Source organism: Silene latifolia, chromosome 8 (genome assembly GCF_048544455.1).
Source record: "Silene latifolia isolate original U9 population chromosome 8, ASM4854445v1, whole genome shotgun sequence".
Classification (NCBI taxonomy): domain Eukaryota; kingdom Viridiplantae; phylum Streptophyta; class Magnoliopsida; order Caryophyllales; family Caryophyllaceae; genus Silene; species Silene latifolia.
In genome coordinates, this window is record NC_133533.1 from 30,686,498 (window position 1) to 30,709,046 (window position 22,549).

The following is a 22,549-nucleotide window of genomic DNA, read 5'->3' on the forward strand; positions in this document are numbered from 1 at the left end:
GTCATTAATCCATTGTATTTAACTTAATTAATTGATTTAATTTGTTTGACTCATTAATATTTTTCACTTCTATCATTATCCCATCTTATGTTAATTCGTTCAATTCCGTCTCATTCGTGTTTTGCTGTTTTCATGACCCATTCATATGTTAAATAACATGCTAATCACTTTCACCCGAGTAAATATCATCAATCGATCATTAAATTCACCAATTAACATTAATGGCTTGCAATTACGGCTTCCACGACGGGAGCCGAGCCAAGGAACAGACGCAGCGTCACGCGCCTATTCAAGGACGCGGCTTCGCTGCGCTACATTCTGGCCGAGTTCTGTCCCTGAACTCCGTTTCTGCCTTGACCTAGTTTTATTAGTTTACGTATAATTAACTATTATTCGTATTATCACCTACTGATTTGTTCGTTAATTCTTTCTTTTATCCTTTTCTCAAATCATCCGTTTTAAAGGTATTTTCGACATGAATCACCTAATCCAATGTAATTATTGTAATTCTTTTATTGTAATTTTCTTTTATTGCATTAATCGTTGTATTTTGTATTGTTTGTATGTTTTCACATGTAATTGAACATTAAATCCTACTTCGACCCAATTGTTTTCTAATTACGTGTCAACCGACTTAGCCTAATTCTCACAGGCTAGGATTAAAACTTGGATGTTGCATTGCATGCATATAGCCGACGATATATTGAGTACGAATAACTTCCCTAATCATTAGTAGAGGCCGCTATCGAGGCGGGCGGGATTAGGTGTTCGATCAAAAGAGCTTCCTAATACGTACCCTCACCCCTTACTCCAGATATCTGTGAACACCCGTGTTCATTGGCATCCACGAGAGTCATTCTAGACATAGAATGCTAAGGGTAACGATTGCTTAGTTTTCATGTCTCTACTTTGTGTCTTGACATGACACGAGGTATTCGAACGGTTCCAATTTCCCATAAAAATTGGTGGCGACTCTATACAAAAATGCAAACGCTTGTTCCTCTTTTCCAACCCAAGCGCCCGTGGGCGGCCCCGCTGTCCACAGTTTGGCGACTCCGCTGGGGATAATAAACTTACGTGTAGCAAGGGTGAAACCTGAACAAGGTTAGGGAATAATTTGTACAAGACAATTGTTGGTTTTCATAACTCGGTCTTCCTAGATCGTTTTATTCGGCCTTCCTAGGCCCAACCCAATCCATTCGACCAATCGTCCCGTCTAAACGGTCCTAATTCTTATTTGGGCCTAAGGATGGATAGCGATTGACGTCATCCATACCATGATACTTACTCTTATTTGTATCAAGGGCCTTCACTACTTGAGGAAATGGACTAGGAATCGGCCTTACTCTTGTTTGGTACGAGCCTCTCCACAGACTTCGGGTTTGATGGTTCGGTATGGCAACCCACCCTTTAAACCAAAACCCTTTTAAATGCACTCAGCATCCCGTTATAATGCTTGTATAAATGTGTATACCTTACGTGATCACCATTTTTAAACGAAACCATGACGATTTTTCAAAAATCAAAACCCCATTTTCAAACAAAAAATTTCGAAATAGGCTTCTAATTAGCACAAAATCCGGTCAAAACTCTGTCCGTTTGTCGTGTCAAAATTCGGGCCACAAGCCCATTTTAAAACCTCACTTCGAGTCCACTCCTACAACTACACTACAGTTGGCTAGGACACACATTTTCAAAAACCTTGTCTTTCTTCAAAGATCACTCAACACAAGTGGCACACACCCACTTTACGAGTCAAAACATTTCTTTCTTTTAACAAGTGTGTTAGAATGGTCGATCGCGTTTTGATTCGTCGCCGATCTCTTATCCAGTTTTCAAGATGCCCGGATCAAGTGATGAAACACACCTCCACCAACTTCAAGATGGTAATGATCGAATCCTAGCCGCGCTAGCCCAAATGCAAGCTACCCAAGAACAAACCTATGACCGCCTTGAGCTCATCGAGGGCCGTATCTATGCCGTAGAGGGAAGGTTGCCTCCTCATGAAAGTGAAGTACTACGTGACTCTGACAACGAATCCAAGGATGAAAATCCTCTCATGGGGATGACTGTAGCTGAGAAAAGACTCCAATACTTAGAGGAGCAATTGATGTACCTTAAGGGTGATGACATTTATAGGGAGAACAATCGCAAGTATGAGGCCGTCAACTCCAAATTGCCAACTAACTTTAGTATGACGGATATCCCTAAGTTCAAGGGGCATGAGAACCCTTTGAATCACATCCGTGCCTTCAAGGATTACATGTCTATCAAAGGCATAAAACCCGAGATGTTCTTAAGGATCTTTCCTTCATCTCTTGATACCATCCCGAGGCAATGGTTCTACTCTTTAGATCACAAGAAGGTCGCTACTTGGGAAGATGCCGCAATCGAATTCTCCAAACAATATGCGGATAATGCCGAGATCCAAGTTAACATGAGTACTCTAGAGGTTCTTACCCAAAATGACAAAGAAGGATTCACCGACTTCCTAAGTAGGTGGAGGAAGACTAGCACTCAACTAGTTGAACGCCCGGATGAGGCTACTCTTGTGGAGAAGTTTGTGGATAATCTCAAACCCATCTATGCCAATCATTTGAGATACCAAAACATCAAAACCTTCAAGGACTTAACCGTACTAGGGACAAGGATTGAAGATGACATCCGTAAAGGACTCTTGTCCAAAACGGTAGGTCGAGGATACCAAGGTTCCACAAGTCGTTCATACGGCTCTACTAGCAAGACCGATGAAGTTAACCTTCTCGAGCCATCCAAGAAAACTACCCCACCAAGGAAATTCACAAACCTTGGGGACACTTACTCCAACGCCCTAAAAAGGCTAATGAAGCAAGGTAAACTCCAACCCATTGGACCCACTCCCGAACCCGAAAGGAAGTCCAAGTTCTGGGACGAGAATTCGTACTGTGAATACCATAGGGGCAAGGGGCACGACACAGAAAAATGCTACAAGTTGAAAAACGTGCTTCAAGACATGATTGAAGATGGTCGACTACCAATACCACCGGGAGGTAAACCCAACAACACTCAGAATCCTCTTGGAGTTCTAGTGATCACAAGTGATGAATCTACCTTAGATTGCTTACACCTCATTTCTCCAATCGAAAATGAAATTCATGCAATCGAGAATGAAGGGTTCTACTTCACTATCTCCCCTACCATTTCCGACTTCATCACATGGGCAAGGAGTGTAGGTAGACAAGTTTGGGAGTTAGAAAATGTTGTAACAACTTTACGCAATCCCAACGCAATACCCGAAGAACATGCGCCACTAATCTTCTCTCAAAATGCTACTATGCAAGAAGTAATCGCCGTGGTTGACAAACTAGTTGACCAAATCATACGACTAGAAGATGATATCATGAGAATGAGGGAACTAGCTGCAATCAATGGAGTTTGGGCCGACGATGACGAGGACGAGTATCTCATCGAAAACTCCCTAGTCAAAGAAATAGTCCAAAATGGTGAAGACCAAGATGTGGACCACCTAACCCGTTCGGGTCGTCCATATCAAAGCACTACTCAAAATGGTCCAACCAACGTCATCACACCAAATGACAACGAAGAGGACTCCACTGATCATTTGCTCAAGCAATTACAGAAGACAAAGGCTGATCTTTCAGTCTGGCAATTAATAGCAAGCTCATTCCCACATCGCCAAGCTTTACTGCAAGCTTTGGCCAAACTAAATGTAGCACATAACTCCACTCCTGAAGATGTAGTCAACTTGGTCTTCCAAGAATCACCAAAGCTAAGTAATCCTATTACTTTCTCGGACGAAGATTTGCCACCTTTTGGCGCTAGTCACAACCTTGCTCTATACATCACTGTCATTTGTCTAAAGAAGAATGTGCCAATGACCTTGGTGGATGACGGCTCCGCCGTCAACGTCATACCCCTCAAAACGGCATACAAGCTAGGCATGAAAGAGTCGGATTGGACTCCTACCAATCAAGGTGTGCGTGCATATGACGGTACACGACGAAAGGTCGTAGGACTTGCTAACTTAACCATAGCCACAGGACCAATCGAACGAAAGGTTAACTTCCAAATAGTGGACATTGAGGCTTCATTCAACATACTTCTGGGAAGGCCTTGGATTCACGCTTCCAAAGCGGTAACATCCACCCTTCATCAAAAGATCAAGATCCCACTAAATGGCAAAGTAGTGACGATCACTTCGTCACCCATCAAGGCAATAATCGAAAAACAGTCAAACAATCAAGTCCTTGCGGATCCCGTATACGAACTTGGGGGCTTTCAAAGTGTAAGCGTCATAGAAAGCGAATTGGCACCCTTATACTATAATCCCTACTCCAACTTGGTGGTCAACCACATACTCAAATCCCAGGGATACTTCCCTGGAATGCCTTTGAACCCTACTCGAAGAAACACCTTCGCATCATACAAGGAAGGCAACTCAACAAGGATACCACTTGGACTAGGGTACAAACCCACAAAAGAGAACGTTCTCGAAATGCTTGCCCAAGTCCAAAACCGTAAGCACGTGGGAGTCCAAATACGACCCTATCTCCCTACTCTAAAAGGATACTTTGTTCAAGAAGGAAGTCTAGAACTATTTCACGGATTTCCCGAGCCTTGACATTATCTCGAGAGGAAGCTAGCCGGAATCGAGATCTTTCACGATTGCTACTTTATCCCTCCAGAAACGGTTCCTACCGTCAAAACCCGTCAAGCACCTTGCTTAGACGAACAAGCTGTTAGCCTATTGTTTGGAGAAGATCGATTCGTTAGGGTCGCGCAGGATGAGATCATTACCATGATACTTCAAGACGATCGCTTCAACCCCACCGCGTTAATCACAGAAACCGACGCAAGATAGCAGAAAGGGTGGAGGAAATCAATCAAATGGACCAACAATCAAGGAAGACTCTTCAAGCTCACCACTGGAGAAGGAGAGATGTTCAAAGGAGAACCAGAAGACGATGAGTTCGAGTCGGAGTCGGAGTCAGAGTCGGAGTCTAGAGAAGTCATTAGAGAGTCTACTCCTGTCGTCATCCCCACTCCCTTTGTTTCTCCTAGCTTAGCCTCGAGTAGTCACAGTAGTTCGGGAAATGCCCCAACCACTGTCCCTTTGCCGCCACTGACCATGGATCAGTTGGCTTCTTTGTTTCAACTCTACTCAAATTTTAATATGAATAAATCAGGTTCTGCTTACTCTTTGTGTTATCTTGAGTGCAATTCTGTTTACGATGATATTGAGGATGACCAAGACCCAGACTCGATCGAAATACCTCCCTACGTAGCCAAAGAAATACTACAGGAAGGGGAAGGGGGACCAGTAATAGAGGACACCGAACCCATCAATGTAGGAACCGAACTAGAACCCCAAGAACTTAGGATAGGGACTACCTTGAGCTCTACCGAAAGGGCCGATTTCATAGACCTCCTAAATGAATTCAAAGACGTTTTCGCTTGGTCCTACAAAGACATACCAGGGATCGACAGGGATATCGCTGAACATAGGATTCCAATTAAGCCAGGTTTCAAACCTGTGAAACAGAATCTTCGACGAATGAGAACAGAATGGGCTCTAAAGATTAAGGAAGAAGTTGACAAACAATTCAAAGCCGGGTTCATCAAAGTTTCCGAGTATTCTGACTGGGTAGCCAACATAGTACCCGTACCCAAAAAGGATGGGAGAATCCGTGTTTGTGTTGACTTTAGGGATTTAAACAAAGCAAGTCCGAAAGATGACTTCCCTCTACCCCACATCGACATATTGGTGGACAATACTGCAGACCCCGCATTGCTATCCTTCATGGATGGGTATGCGGGTTATAACCAAATCAAGATGGCCATGGAAGATATGCATAAGACCGCATTTGTCACCCAATGGGGAACCTATTGCTATACGGTAATGTCGTTTGGTTTGATCAACGCCGGAGCTACATATCAACGCACCGCGACTACACTCCTACATGACATGATGCACAAAGAAGTTGAAGTATACGTAGATGACATGATTGTCAAATCCAAGGAAAGAGAGGGACATATTGCGAACCTTCGCAAATTCTTCGCAAGGCTACGAAAATACAACATGAGACTCAATCCTCAGAAGTGCACATTCGGGGTAACATCTGGCAAACTCCTGGGATACGTCGTTAGCTAACGAGGTATAGAAATAGATCCTTCCAAAATCAAAGCTCTGATCGAAATGCCACAACCTCAAACAGAAAAAGAAGTCAGAGGATTCCTGGGAAAAGTGCAATACATAAGTCGATTCATATCGAAAATTACGATGATTTGTGAGCCTATCTTCAAGAAGCTCAAGAAAACAGACCACACCATGTGGGATGATGATTGTCAAAAGGCATTCGACCGAATCAAAGAGATATTGGCTAAACCACCAGTGCTCATGCCACCACAACGAGATCAACCTCTGGGTTTATATCTCACGAAGAATCAAAAACGACCATGGGCGCCATGCTGGCTCAAACCGTAGGAAGTGAAGAAAGAGCTATCTACTATCTTAGTAAGAAGTTCTTGGAGTACGAGTGCAAATACTCACAACTCGAAAAGACATGCCTCGCTCTTGTGTGGGCAACGAAGAAGCTACGCCATTACATGCTTAGCTACTCCGTCAAAATATACTCCAAAATGGATCCAGTTAAATACCTCTTCGAGAAACCCGTCCTCAACGGACGTCTAGCAAGATGGACACTGATGCTCTCAGAATTCGACCTCAAATACGTACCACTAAAAGTTATAAAAGGTCGCGCCGTCGCCGAATTCTTCGCAGAAAATCCTATCAATGACGCACAAAAAATAGATACTTGGTCATTTCCAGACGAGGATATACTCTAAACTGATGTAGACTCCTGGGACCTATACTTTGATGGAGCATCGAACTTAAGAGGATTCGGAATAGGAGTGTTGCTCATTTCTCCTGAAGGCAAGCATACACCAATTGCTGTCAAACTCGACTTCGAGGTGACAAACAATGCTGCAGAATACGAAGCTTGCCTCATCGGACTACAAGCGACAGTGAGTTTAGGCATCAAAAACCTCCGAGTACATGGGGATTCATCACTAATCATCAACCAAGTTACAGGATCTTGGAAAATCCGAAGCGAAAGCCTCGCACCTTATCAGGCTAGAATAGACCAAGTCGCTCAATTCTTTGATCACGTAACCTATTTACACCTACCTCGGGAAGAAAATCAATTTGCAGACGCTCTTGCGAAACTTGCATCTTTGATCAATATGCCAGATCACATGATAGAAATGCCTTTGTGCATCGAACGACGGTCAGAGCCGGCTTATGTCCACCAAATCACCGATGAAGAGGAAATCGCACAGGAACCCTGGTTCCAAGCAATCCTGAATTTTAAACTTAATGGTACATATCCACCGGATATGGACAAGAGGGGACCACGTGCAATACGCCTACTAGCTTCCCAATACATTCTCATGCAAGGAGAATTATACAAAAGAACACCTCTTGGTGTAGTCCTACGTTGCCTTGATCATTCACAGGCACGAAAGGTGATGGAAGAAGTCCACGACGGAGAATGCGGTCCTCACATGAGTGGGCCTATGATGGCAAAGAAAATCACACGTTTGGGATATTATTGGACCACAATGGAGTCCAATTGCATCAAATACGTAAGACATTGCCACAATTGCCAAATCTTCGGGAATGTGCAACATGTCCCTCCTTCATTGCTCTATACAATGACATCCCCTTGGCCATTTTCTGCATGGGGAATTGACATAATCGGGAAGATAACCCCGGCCGGAACAGGAGGTCACTGTTTCATTCTAGTAGCAATCGACTATTTTACCGAATGGGTAGAAGCGGCTTCCTACACTGGTCTTATAGCTAAAAATGTGGCAAAATTCATACAAAACAACATCATCTGTCGGTATGGTTGTCCACATGAGATCATTAGCGATAACGGATCACATTTCCAAGCTGAGACCGAGCAATTGCTAGCCAAATACAAGATTAAGCATCACCACGCTTCGCCCTATAGACCACAGACTAACGGCGTGGTAGAGGCGGCAAACAAGAATGTTGTCACGATTCTCAAGAAAATGATTGACAACTATAGAGATTGGCCAAGCAAGATACCCTTTGCTTTATGGGGGTATCATACATCTGTTAGGACGCCCACTGGGGCTACTCCTTTCTATTTGACCTACGGCATGAAAGCTGTACAACCAGTTTAGCTAGAAATACCATCCTTGCGTATTCTACTCGAAAGTCAAATCCCGGAAGCCGATTGGAAGAGGGATAGATATGAAGAACTCATCCTCCTGGATGAACGTAGGCTGCGCGCCTTGCATAATGTCCAAACGTATCAAGCACGTATCAAACGAGCTTTCAACAAAAGGGTTAGGCCAAGAAACATCAAAGAAAGAGACTTAGTGCTGAAATCGGTTAGAGCTCTTCTACCTATCGACCCACGAGGAAAATTAAAACCTAATTGGGCCGGACCATTTCTAGTCAAATCCATACTCCCAAGGGGTGCGGTTAGAATCACAGACCTAGACGGGAATGAGTTTTCAAACCCAACAAACCTTGACCAACTGAAGCGATACTATGCCTAGAATAGGAACGAAAACGCGCCTCGCGTAACCCCACGTGTCGCTCTTGTGGCACTAAATAAACGGCCCCTGGTCAAGCTGAAACAAGCTAATGTCACTGTGCTCTTGCATCTTGACAAATTTGTCATCCTCATATCATCAAATAAACTAAATTCGCACCTTCAGAGTAAGCAAAAGCTCATGCTTCTTTTCTAAAAGTTCATTACAAGCTCTTGCTTAGAACAATTATTCTTTTACATTTACTCGAACTACGCGCAAGGGTTTGATTTCGCTTTTTAAGTGAATACGTAGGCAATCCTTCACGGGATTCAACCCATTATATCTAAAATGTAAATAGAAGGACATTTGCATTGCATTTGAAATTCGACATCAATAATAAATAGAAAATCACAACGGTTTCATAACCATCTAACCTCTTTTATTTATTTCGTTCATTTTCTGATAATAATAGTACGCTACATAATATAAAAAAAATAGAATAGGCTAGGATTCTAAAAACCCCACCTTTTTATTACAACAACAATAAATAATAATAATCAAATAATAATAAAGACTCGGGCTATTCCTCCATCTTTCCCTTGCCCTTGTCATTCTTCTTGTCACGACCTCGAGCCGGACGCTCTTGCGCCACTTCAGACCTAATCACCAACGGTCTTTCTCGAGGCCTAGCTTTTCCATTTTTGCCAATCACCATTTCCGCGACAGGAGTAGTCTTTGGTTTCTTCGAAGGATGAACAACTTGAAACCCGGCTTCTTCTTCTCCCTCTGTTAGATGCTTCTCTTTCTCTTTCTCACCCCCGCGCACCTTGTAGTCAATGGGCTCGCGCTTCCTCAATTTCTCGCGCTCTTCCGGAGTAGTAGCCTTTCTACATCTCAGATAAGAATCCGACACCCACAAGGCATTGGCGGAAAAATTCAAGAACCACATGTTTCTTTGGGTCCATTTAATGGCCCACTCCCTTCGGCTCTCTGTAGTAAGCGCCATAGCAGTCTGCGGGACGGTATCAAGCCTCGGGATCGTATGTTTCAGCCCAACTTGTCTCATCAGCCTTTTCGGGAAGATGCACACCATAAACTCCAATCCAGGAATGCGCACGGACCTAGTGGGATCCAAAGAAGACACTCCAGTGACGGACATGAGGTGCCACCACGGTACGACCCACCTGATCAACGGGCCATCATCGCTCTTCAGCTTGTTCTTCCAGTAATCACAAACCCGCAAGTCTTCATCAACATGCCCTTGGAAGACATACACATGCAACAAGCAAAAGCCAAATGCCCTCCGCCTAGCAACATGAGAAACGGTGGGGTCGGCCCTGTTGATGAATCGATCTATGAAGTCCAACATTCTCACACCCTTTGAGGTAACTAGACGGTCCACCTCAAGTCTAGTCAATCCAAGCAGGTCTCTAAATTTGCTCTTGTACCCTTGAGAAGTAGAAGGAATGGCGGGCAAGTGTTCAGGATCCCACCCACCAATAGCAGCAATTTCTTCAGGAAAGGGGCAGATATCACCTCCAGGGAACGCAAAAACATGGAAATTCGGGTCCCAGTAGTCGAGGCAAGCATCCAAGAAAGGTTTAATAACCTTGATGAGTTTCAAACTCAACAACGATCCAAAGTTATAAGAGCCCATATCATGCTTCTCCATATTTGAAAATTCATTGGTCCATTCCTTCAAGTGGATCTCCAAAGTATTCATGATGAGAAAATTTATTTTGAAGAATTTTGTGTAATTAGACGAAGAAGAGACGGAAGATTTGTGTGAATAAAAGCTCCATCGACGCTTCTATTTATACTAATTGCTGTTTCCAAAAATCCGTCGGAACAGACCACCTTGGGAACAGGCGCAGCACCTGCTGCGCCTCTTCAAAGGGACGCAGCTCATGCTGCGCCTCTTCCTCAGCTTCACTTCTGTGATTTTTCCGCGTTGGATCTTTCCTTATTCCATAACGAATAATTTCCTATTCCTACAGGTTATTATTTTGGTAAATACGAGAAGATTACCATGTTTCAGGTTTCCTAATTTTGCGGGCACGTATTTCGAGGCGACATCGACATTTCTGCCATTTTATCACACTTGAATATTTTCATTTTTTAGGAAATAATTTTCATTTTAATTCGTCTTTTTTAGGAAATAATTTTCATTTATTTTACCAAATCCCAACATTCCTATATTCATTTCAATTTCTTAATTTCATTTCTACATTTCTAACTTATAGATTTCTATTTTTTCTTTTTTCAGGGGGTAACCCTCCCTACCGTCCGGTCATTTCCGGCGAAATTTTTGCATTTTCGCGTTCTTTTGAGTCACTCGTTTTGCGCTAATCAAGGGCCGCATGTATATACAAATGTATGCTTTGCGTGTTTTCTATGTAATTTCGGCAGCATGACGGCGTAAACCGTCATCTACCAAACCTGTTCGAAACTAACCTGCAGATACAAGCAACACAACCCAGCAGCAAAGGCACTCAGGCCATCATATATATACCAAACGAGGGAAATGTACAAACTGGGGGCTCGAGCCCCAAGCAAAGTCCAAAATATGTTCAAAATCAATGTCCAAATATACAAATGTGCGAAATACGACAAAAAGCTACACAAAACTACTGCTGGGCGCCCTCCAACTCTGCAACTCTCGCCACAAGAACGGCGATCTCGGCGTCCCGAACCTCGAGCTCCCTCAACAAGCGAGCTGTCTCCTCCCGAGACTGGGTCAACTCTCGCTCCAGCCCACGGTCACCCTGTAACCAATAAATTGGCTCATGTCAATAGTTTCAAGCAAAAATCAAAAATCAAAATATGAACTAGGCGTAAGGTTCATACCTGACGACCCCGACCGCCGACAAGTGCCTCGACGGCAGTAGCTCGTAGCCGGTTGGCCACCCTCCACAACGCCACGAACCGAGACGGCGCAACCTGCATTTTCAAAAAGAAATTCTCAACAATTGAACAAATTCAATCAAATGTGTTCTTACACAAAGGTTATACAAGTTAGAGGCTCACCCTCCGAATCAGATGCTGCCAGTCGTCCAGGCCAGCATCCGTCACAGCTACGTCAAAGTCACGCAGCTCGGAGATCGTCGCCCTCCCGGTCGCGTCAGTGTACTCGAGGGTCTCGGGGTACTCTGGGGGATCGATGCCCGCCGCCTCGACCTCCTGCAAAGACAAATGGTTCTCATTAATCGATGATCTTTCATCATAATTCTCAAAATCGAATCGAGAGGAATAATAAAAGATGCTCACCACTACCGGCCAGTACGCCAACCTCCCGTAAAGGAACGCCGAGTAGTCCTCGCCAGGAAGAAGAAGGGCGTCACCACTGGCACCAGCCAAGTCCGCCTCCCTCTCAGCCTCAGAAGGCTCCCTAAACATCGTCCTAGGAGGATCGACGGGAACCGTCAACACGTCCCGCGAGCACTGACGAGCCAAGCGCTCGCCCAAGTACCACACAGGACCCATCGACGTCCTCAACAACAGTCGGCTCGAGCTCCTAGGCCGAAGGACCTCAGCCACGAAAGGAGGCACTCCAGCGTACTCCGCCCAAGGTCTAGGCACCCACTGTGATAAGATAAGGTAAGGATCATTCCTACGACCAATTAAAAGCAAATATAGGAAGCACAAGTGAATATAAGTAAGGTACTCACACTGCTCAGCTGAAGAGCGTTCACGTCCCGCCGGTAGACGTTGTGAGAAGAACGCTTGCTCTTCGTCCGACACATCACCCAATCCCTCACCACGGGATAGGCCCTCTCCAGCGGCTCCGTCCTCTTGGGCGCGAGGCCCGGGAAGTAGGAGTACACCCACGCCTGCAAAGCAAAATAATCGATGACGATCTTTCATGATTTGATAAAGAAAAGGAATTTACTTTGGTCTAAAGGAAGGTTCATACCTCCAGCAGTAGTCCAGGTCCAACAGCATCAGGAGAAGTCCCCTTCTCCATCCACTCCGGACGAACCATGGCCCTCATGAAGCGGATGAGGACCGCAAAACCAGCTGTGACCCAGTCCCAACGCCCTACGGAACTCAGGTCAGAAAGGAAGGGAAGAAGCTTCGTCGACAGCCTCTCGCCCTTGTCTCCGAGGTAAATCGAAGTCAAAAACCACCAGAGCCACAAACGAGGCCCTCGCTTCACCAGACGGGGAGGAGGAGCCGTCTCCCTCCCATCAATCGTCACCAGCGCCGGGGTCTTCCCCGCAAAGTAGTCTCGAACGTAGGAACTGAGTATCAAACCCGGCACTGTAACAGCCTTCGGCAACAAGTTCCAGCCGATCAATCTCCTCGCCTCGGCCGAATCCGCCCTCATGGAAGTCTCCGACCACTCTACCTCCTAGGTCCCACACGACAGACCAGAAATCATGCCGTAGTCCTCCAGAGTGACTCCCACCTCACCGAAAGGCATGTGGAACGTAGAAGTCGTATCCCAGAATCGGTCCAAGAAAGCGCGGACCAGGCTAAGGTTAGCCCGCAACTTTCTCTTCGCGATGTCCCTCCAGACCTGCACCAAAGGACCGAACGCTCCACGCTCGATCAGGGCCCTCTCCTCCGCCGACAGCCGCTTGTAGTGCTCCATCGCTGTCGTGTAACCCGAGAACGACCTAATGTTCCCGACCTCCTATTGTGATTTGAAACAAAGCTATCTTTAGTTTTGAATAGAATTTGAAAAGAATTTGAACAAATGAATGAAAGAGGATGAAGTAATGAGTAGTGAATTCCTATTTACCAAACTCTTCACCGTCCTGTAGGACAGCTGACCCTCTGCAGCCCACACTAGGTGCCTACTCTCCCAAGTCTCAGCCCACGCAGGAGCTCCCCTCAGCTGACGACCTCTTCGTCCGACGTTGGCCCGTCTCGGGACCTCCTCCTCCTCGACGGCCTCCTCCTCGTGAATCTCATCCCCAGCAGCCATCACCGCGGCGGTGAAGGCCTGCTCCAAAGCCTCCTCAACAGTAGCAGCGTCGATCTCCATGGGAGCTCTCCCAAAAGTAGAAGCCTCATCACCTGCAACATTAAAACAAATTTAAGCCGCGTCACGTGACGACGAGCCTTGGTCAAGGGATGTTCGAGCCTTCAAAGTCCTGAAATCGCTCTTTTTCCGCCATCCTTGGCCATATTCCCATCAACCCGATCACTCATGTGATAATTCGGGTCAAGTCAAGTCTAGTTTGAAGCCTGGTTCCGGGTTCGAGCCGAAATTTCGGCGGCATTTCGTTATAACGGCGATTATGCCCTAGAAAGGTGTCCTGAAAAAGCTGTCACAAACCAAAATTCCGAGATGGTAGAAACTTTACCCATCATTCAAGGATCCCAAATATCAAGTTTCATCGCAAATGGGCAATCCTAAAGCTATTTTCGAAGCGATTTACGGTTTAGCTGTAAAACCGTCTCAAAATTTCACTCAAAGGCTCAAAACTTGATAAAAATTCGAGACAAATACATGGTTGTGTTCCTAACACTAACTACTATCCATTTCTAATATCAATTTGACAAGGCAAATGCGTTTGGGGGAAAAGCCCCAAAATTTCGATCAAATGGGTCATAAACCCTAGTTTTTTCGGCTCAAAATTGGACGAATACGGAAGATTAATGCAAGAATGAGACACATACCTCGATTAGTCATGATTAATGCAAGCTTTTGGATCAAACCTTGGCGTAAATGGTGAAGATTTGAGAGAGAAATCGTATGATTTGTGTTTCGAGCAAATGAAACAATCCCTCTGATTCATCGCGTTTTTACGCAGAAAAACCAATTTGGGGAATAGACGCAGCAGGCGCTGCGCCTCTTCCAAGAGACGCAGCTCTTGCTGGGCCTTTTCCTTTTGTTCCCTCCATACGGATTTTCAAAAATTCGTTATGAGTTTGTTATTTGTGGGCCCATCTTTGGTGCGCCTCTTCCCCGATGCTATTTTACTCTTTTGGTCCGTTTGACGATTTTCTTTCGTTCCGGCCCGCATTTCCAAGCCCGCAGCAGACTGTCGCACGTCATTTATTGCTTCCGAGATCTTTTGCTTGTCGCAACGAGCATTTATTCCTTCACAGAATTCGACACACCTTCATTATGTCTCCAGCGAAAGTAAGCGGATATACTTTCCCTCTCATGACAAGAAGAATAACTCCTAATCATGTCTCCAGCGAGAGTAAGCGGACGTACTGTCCCTCTTAAGACGTGAAGACTGACATCTACCTAAGCAGATTTCCCCTCAGCAGTTCCCGCCTGTGTCCTGCTACTCGCAATTATTTCTCGAAGACTACCCAAGCAGTTTTCTCTCAGCAGTTCCCGCCCGTGTCCTGCTACTCACAATATTTCGTGTTTCCCCACGAAGTTCGACAAGGTGTCATTCTCCAGAAATTCCCAAACCTATAGAGTACCCAACCTTCAGCTATCCCTTAAGTTGAACTTATTTTAGCCTCCTTCCCGCCGATGCTTTCCTTTTAGGATCCCCAACCCTAGCACAATCTTTATCCTTTAGGTCTTACCCTTAACTCCTATGCTCCTATGCACCTCCGGAAGCATCTAGAGAAGAAGTCTCAGGTATGGTCTCTTCTTATGGCTGGCGAGCCTCCTTACGTAGTCTAACGGACTTTAAACGACCCTCCCCGATAGTCGACGGACTCTAAAATGTTCCCGACGACAGGTCCTTGGCTCAGACCCCTTGAGCCGCCTCGCGTCGCCATAGTCGTCAGGTTGTAATCTTCGATTGACCTGATGGCTATACTTTGACTTTCGCCTTGTCCAAGCCTCAGTCAAAGTGGGGGCTCTGTAGATACCTCATTTCTGTACCTCTCGCAAACCACCCGGTGATGATTAGGCTTCATGTTTGGTACGCGGAACGATTTGTGACAGTTCATAAGATTATCGTCAAGTGATTGCTCTAATATTAATGTCTACCTCTTAGTTGTCATCTACGTGCCGATACGGTCGTTTTGACAGTAATTAGAGTACATTCGGAGTCCGGGCCTAAAACCGTCTCCATTTTCTCGATAACCGTTAAATCCCGAGTCGAATGTTTGGAATGTTAGGATATTTCTATTCCATATTTCATAAATTTTATCTTTTAGTAAACAAAATCCCGTAATATTCACATAAGATATTAAGGAAAACCGAATTATTTCCGTCCTACCATAACTCAAACACGGAAATCTTTCTTCTGCAGGAGGAAACCTCCTGGGAATAGACGCAGCAGGTGCTACGCCTCTTCCAAGGGACGCGATGGGCTACGCTTTGCGCCTCTTCCCAGTCCTTTTCGCATGTTTCTCGTATCTTTTTAATATCTTTCCGAGATTCACTTCCAAAGAGTCTCCGAAACCCTAATTCCTCCACGTGATTAGTATAAATAGGAGCCTTCGCTCCTCATATTTCTCACGCGAGTGTCCGCCCTTCTCTTCTCCCTTTGCATTCTAGACTTTGTTCTTACTTTTTGGCGTCTACGTGCTTGAACATTCGACCATGTAAGCTCGGATCTTTCTGAGTACCAGCCTCCCCGTTGCATGACCGACCAATTTGACCAACTCCACAATAATCAACTTAATTAACTTAATCGTTTTCCTCTTACGAGGGCACTTTCTTTGCATTCGCGTCGAGCATCACTAATCGATATCTTAGTCCTTCTCGTTTCGTCAACATGTAAGTCTGAGGGTGTAATCTCTCTTTTTATTTATTGTATTTAATTATTGTATCATTATCAATTGTAAGGTTTATGTCGAAAATACCATTAAAACCGATTTCTAAAACCATACGTTCAAAACCTCTTTTTACGGATTTCCAGTGATAATAAGTCGAGAAAGGACGCAAAGAATCGCGCGCTCTCTTGAAGGAGCGCAGATTCTCTTTGCGCCTCTTCGTGAGGTTTGCCCGCAGATTTCTGCTTCCTTTCTTCTTCGTAAATCTCGTAATTCGTCAAAGTTTCTTTTATTTGTTTCGTTTGTTTGTTAATTCTTCATCATGATAGCATATAATTCACATGTATATTATAATTATCATCATTAGCATGCTTTAACCATCATCAATCCGACTTAAATCCTTTATAATCCAATATTTGCGGGTTTTCGTCATTAAATTCAGTTCCGGGTTGTAGAGATTCAATTCATCAATATTGGGTTTCTGGAATTCGTCTTTGATATAGTTTTCATCTGTCTTTTGTCATATTTATCGCATATTCGTCATTAATCCATTGTATTTAACTTAATTAATTGATTTAATTTGTTTGACTCATTAATATTTTTCACTTCTATCATTATCCCATCTTATGTTAATTCGTTCAATTCCGTCTCATTCGTGTTTTGCTGTTTTCATGACCCATTCATATGTTAAATATCATGCTAATCACTTTCACCCGAGTAAATATCATCAATCGATCATTAAATTCACCAATTAACATTAACGGCTTGTAATTATGGCTTCACAGCCAGAACTGAGCCAAGGAACAGACGCAGCGTCTGCTGCGCCTATTCCAAGGGACGCAGCTCTGCTGCGCCTGTTCCTGGCCGAGTTCTGTTCCTGAACTCCGTTTCTGCCTTGACCTAGTTTTATTAGTTTACGTATAATTAACTATTATTCGTATTATCACCTACTGATTTGTTCGTTAATTCTTTCTTTTATCCTTTTCTCAAATCATCCGTTTTAAAGGTATTTTCGACATGAATCACCTAATCCAATGTAATTATTGTAATTCTTTTATTGTAATTTTCTTTTATTGCATTAATCGTTGTATTTTGTATTGTTTGTATGTTTTCACATGTAATTGAACATTAAATCCTACTTCGACCCAATTGTTTGCTAATTACGTGTCAACCGACTTAGCCTAATTCTCACATGCTAGGATTAAAACTTGGATGTTGCATTGCATGCATATAGCCGACGATATATCGAGTACGAATAACTTCCCTAATCATTAGTAGAGGCAGCTATCGAGGCAGGCGGGATTAGGTGTTCGATCAAAAGAGCTTCCTAATACGTACCCTCACCCCTTACTCCAGATATCTGTGAACACCCGTGTTCATTGGCATCCACGAGAGTCATTCTAGACATAGAATGCTAAGGGTAACGATTGCTTAGTGTTCATGTCTCTACTTTGTGTCTTGACATGACACGAGGTATTCGAACGGTTCCAATTTCCCATAAAAATTGGTGGCGACTCCATACGAAAATACAAACGCTTGTTCCTCTTTTCCAACCCAAGCACCCCCGTGGGCGGCCCTGCTGTCCACAGTACTGCTGTTGTGTTTGTAGCTGCATCTTCTATTGCTACGTAGTCGACAGCCCCTGCATGGCTACATCTATCATCGGTGGCTATATTAACCTATAGGTATGACTGTATTTAGAAATCGCTGTTCTTGGTGAAATGATTGGGTTCTGGATAGAAACTCTTAATGCAGTTTTTTAGTTGTTGTTTGAAGTTCAGCTATGATAATTCAGTGAATGTTTTTCCACTCTGAAGTGGTTTAATTTTGCCTACGCAAAAGCCTTGGTTAATTAGGTTAGCTCTGGCAATGATGAAGCTCTTACGGACGTAGTGGCCTCTGCATCTTTTGCGCGCGGCACATTAAGTTAGCCAAATTGCTCATGCCGAATGTCTATCAATGTAAGCTACCCCAATATAAACCGCAACTTATTTTTAATTAGAGCTCTATCTCGCTAAAAAATATGCCAGACATGAAGCAATCGATAAATTTTGGGTCTCTGAGACGGGCAGCGCGTAATTCTGAAGTGCACAGCTGCAGTTCATGAATGCTGCTATACATGTGGAATATTATCTGATTTTCATCATCAGCAGATGTTAATAGGCAGGCAAAGATACCATTTCAGGCAGATTTCCTATCAATTTCGTTTACATCATTTAATTTCGAATGCCATATGAGCATTGAACCTAACAGGGCTAAAGACCCAACCCCTTTGTTAAGTGAGACATCTACTTAGTAAACTAATACGCTGAATGTCGGTCTTAGTGTAGGCATTAAACCACCCCAGAAACACTCAATAACTTTACCTAAAAACTTAAGAAATAATGACCAAGCATATATTGTAACCAACTTCGGATTATCAAATGTCTCTGATACATGACGCAACTGCAACACGGCGAAAGACCCAACCCCTTTGTTAAGGGGCTCATCTACTTAGTAAACTAATAGGCTAAATAACCATCTTAATGTAGTCACAAAACCATCCTAGTAAAACTCAATAACCTTTTCCAAAACCAAAAGAAATCACCAGCAAGCATACTGTCAGTAACTTAATTATCAAAGAATTTGGCCTTACAGTAGAAACTAACAATGCAAAGTTAGCTGCTCAATCAGAACCTGGCACAATTTGATGCTGCAATTCATGTCAAATTTTGTCTGAATGGCATCATCACCAGACATTATTAGCCAGGCAAAGAATCCAATTCAGGCAGAAACAACACAGCCATCCTATTGTTCTCCAGATGAAATCAAGCATACTGTTTATTTTCTCCAGATCAAATTAAGCTAATTGTTGTACTGCTCTAAACAATAAAATCAATTTCAAATTCATATGAGTAAGCAAGGACTGTATGATTGTCATTTTGAGGAAGAACTAAACTCTGCAATTTGGCCATTATGTTGTCATAGTTTTGCAGACAACTTTACATTGTCTGCATTCCCCCATCCTCTCCCAAAAGCAGCGAATGTTGTTTTTATCAATGGATACCTTATGCAGTTTTGCTGGTTAATTTAGAATGGTGTGTGATCAGGGAACCAGATGTAAATAGAAATAGTTACTATACATTCCACAGATGGGTCAAAATGGCCAATGGTGAAACCAAAGGCAAGTCCAGTACTTAAGCATCCAAATAATTTACATTGGTAGGCAAATTTCACAGATGAAGCTATATAAGCTTCAACTAAACCCCCAAAAAAAACATAATAGTTTTTAAAAGATAGGTGGTAGGAACAACATTCCACCTAACAATCCGAGTCATAGTATCCTTCACTTCCAGATGCTTCTGAGTAATAGTCTATGTACCTGGTCTGAGCTCTCTTTTTCCTCTCCATTCTCTTGTGATATGCCCGCTTTTCCTTATCTGTCCCATAGTATGCACATGCGCAAAAACGATGAACCACCTTTTTTTTCCTTGATAGTGTAATCATACCATCATCATTCTCCCTCACCAGTTGGCTGTGATAATCTCGGTTGACCTTAGACGTATCTGTCCCCACGATGAACCATTTTGCCCAACACTTGCACACTTGTGACATGCTTCTCTTATCAGCTTTACAGAGCTTGTTAAAGACACAAGTGATCACTGGCTCTAAAGTTAGGAATTCATGTGCTACTGCAGTGCCATTCGGGCTAGCCATTTTGATACTATCGTTTCTGTACCAGAAATAAATACCTAAATATACTAACAGAAGCTAGTGATAAGTAGGGTCGATCTCCATAGGGAGGCAGAAATGAGATTTATCTGTTTTAAGTTAGTCTAAGAGTAACGGGGGTTTGAGTAAGATTTCTAAACTAAGAGAGGAGACAAGAGAAATTGAGCGATAAAAATAAAGGGATTAACAATAAAGAGAGAGAACTAGGATTGTCGGGTCATCAATGAATGTCAAATAATTGCAGCTAAGGTCACAAATCGGTCGCTTGTATCGGTCTAAGGGGCAACAAATATCTCTTTCCGGTCTCAATTCGCCCTAAAATACTATTAGCTTAGCTTCCGCCCTCACTAAAGCATCCTAATGTTCACTCCTGGTCTCACCCCTTCCAACCTTCCGGTCTAGGTCAAGGCTTACCAAGATTAATTATCTAGTTGTGTCGACTCAAGTAGACATGAACAATTATATGCAGTGATTAACAACAAAGATATGATTTAAGCAACAGATCTGCAAACCTAATTAGCAACTAACATCAATTCATTGAATCCCCTAAATCCTAGCAGAAGAATTAGCTAAACATAATAATGAATAAAGCAAAAGAAAAGGAAGAAGCAAGAACAAACATAATGAAGGAATAAGCAAAAGAGAATTAATATAAAAAAGAGAAGAAAGGTTACAGAAGTTTAGAATCCGGCAAAAGAACAAGGTAGCAGCAGTGATTAAAAGTAAAAATAGTGATTAAGAGTATATGAGATGTGATAAGTCATTTTTATTAACCTAATGACGACTTCCTTATATAGGGAAGTGAAAATAAACAAAAGATAACCTAAACACGGATTAAAAATCCCGAGTATAATAGCTAAATACTCGATCGAGGACTTTTATATCACTCGATCGAGCAAATCCAAGCTAAACCCTCTCGATCGAGTACATTAGGTACTTGATCAAACACTTATTAAATAGGCACTACTTGATCGAGTAGAAAAAGGAGTCGATCGAACACAATTGTACTCGATCGAGTACTTTCCAGCTCACAATTCCTGCTTCGCGCACTGAACTTCAAACGGCTTCCATTTCTATGTTACTTGGGCAAACAGGGTGTTTTCAATGGCGTTGGAAAGCTAAGAGGACAAGCGTTAATATCCAATTAGAATCACCTGAAAATCTGTTTTAGAACTCTAGATATGGCTCTCTAAAATGGGCACTAGTAATTTGAAGTTCTTCCTTTTCTCGCCTAGCTATCTTACTTCTTTGCGCATCACAATTAGTAGTTTCCAAGCTCCGACTTAACTCATCTCCTAAATCCATGCATAGGGATGTGTTTTAGGCTTGATTATGGTCCTTTCCGGTTCATACCTGTAAATAATACAAGAGAAACCAAAGTAGACAATTCGGGGGACATTTGTAGCTAAGCACTACACAAAATGCATAGAAATGCGTGCAAATGAAGTACAAAATACTTATATAAAATACACGCATGAAATCTCACCAAACCAAACCTTTGCTTGTCCACAAGCAAACTATATGCAAAACTAATGGAACAGAAAAGAAAACTCAGAGTTAGCTACAAATTGTCCACTCAAACCAATTTAATGCAACAAACTAACACTTATAGCAAAAATGTCAAATGCAAACGAGTTGTAGGATGTTTATAATAAAGCTGAACTATCGACCTTGCAAGACCATCAAAATCAGACTCTCACGGGTCACTCTTCTCTCATGAAGCAAAGGGTGAAAGTATGTGTAAGAGAAGAAGAGAAAAACAGTCACTCACCTAAACTGCGACCTACATAACATGCATGCAACAAAAATGATAGACGATTCTAGTACCATACATACATTCCAACCAACAATGTCATCACAGAGGGCTTACAAAAGACATTGGAAAGTGAGGCTACAGGCGAGAATAGGCAAAATAAATTATGGAAATGTGGAGGTAAAGCGTCAAGCTAGCACCTAAACAGGACCATATAAAACCATCCGAATCTCAACCGTCTAGAAAACAAAGCTCAAGTGCCCTTCATTGGCACTCATCTCAGTACCCAATACAAAAAGATATGAATAAAACAGAGGATTAAGACTGCCACAAGATAGAAATAAGTGCATACGATCTTCTATTTCTCAAACTAACTCAGCATCTTTTTTTCATGTTTTTAATTTTTTTCTTTTTTTCCCCTGTTCACGTTTTTTTTTTTCTTCACGTCTCTTCTTTTCCTCATTCTTTCTTTTCTACCAACTCTGCACAATGAAAATGAGCCAAAGTCACAACAATGAATAATATACCACAATAGTCACACTAAACTAGCTTGACTGACAGGCTAAATTTTGGGTGTAGCAAATGGGTCAAAAAGGCTATATTTGGCTAAAGTGGAGCTAAATGGGTGACAATGAAAGAAATGGAAATTGTAAGCACCTCCCTGCATGTGACACCGACCACAAACCCGAATGTATGCAATTGACAAGAAATCGAATTTCATAAATGTGCAAAAATGATAAACATGTTATGCAAGGAGTACTACTCTCAATTCCTATGTAAACCGGTCATGAATGTCACCAGTTATAAGGCTCTAAAACTCAGAATTTATAGAGTAGGTTGCCAATTTATCAGGTCAAGTCTAAACAGTCAGCT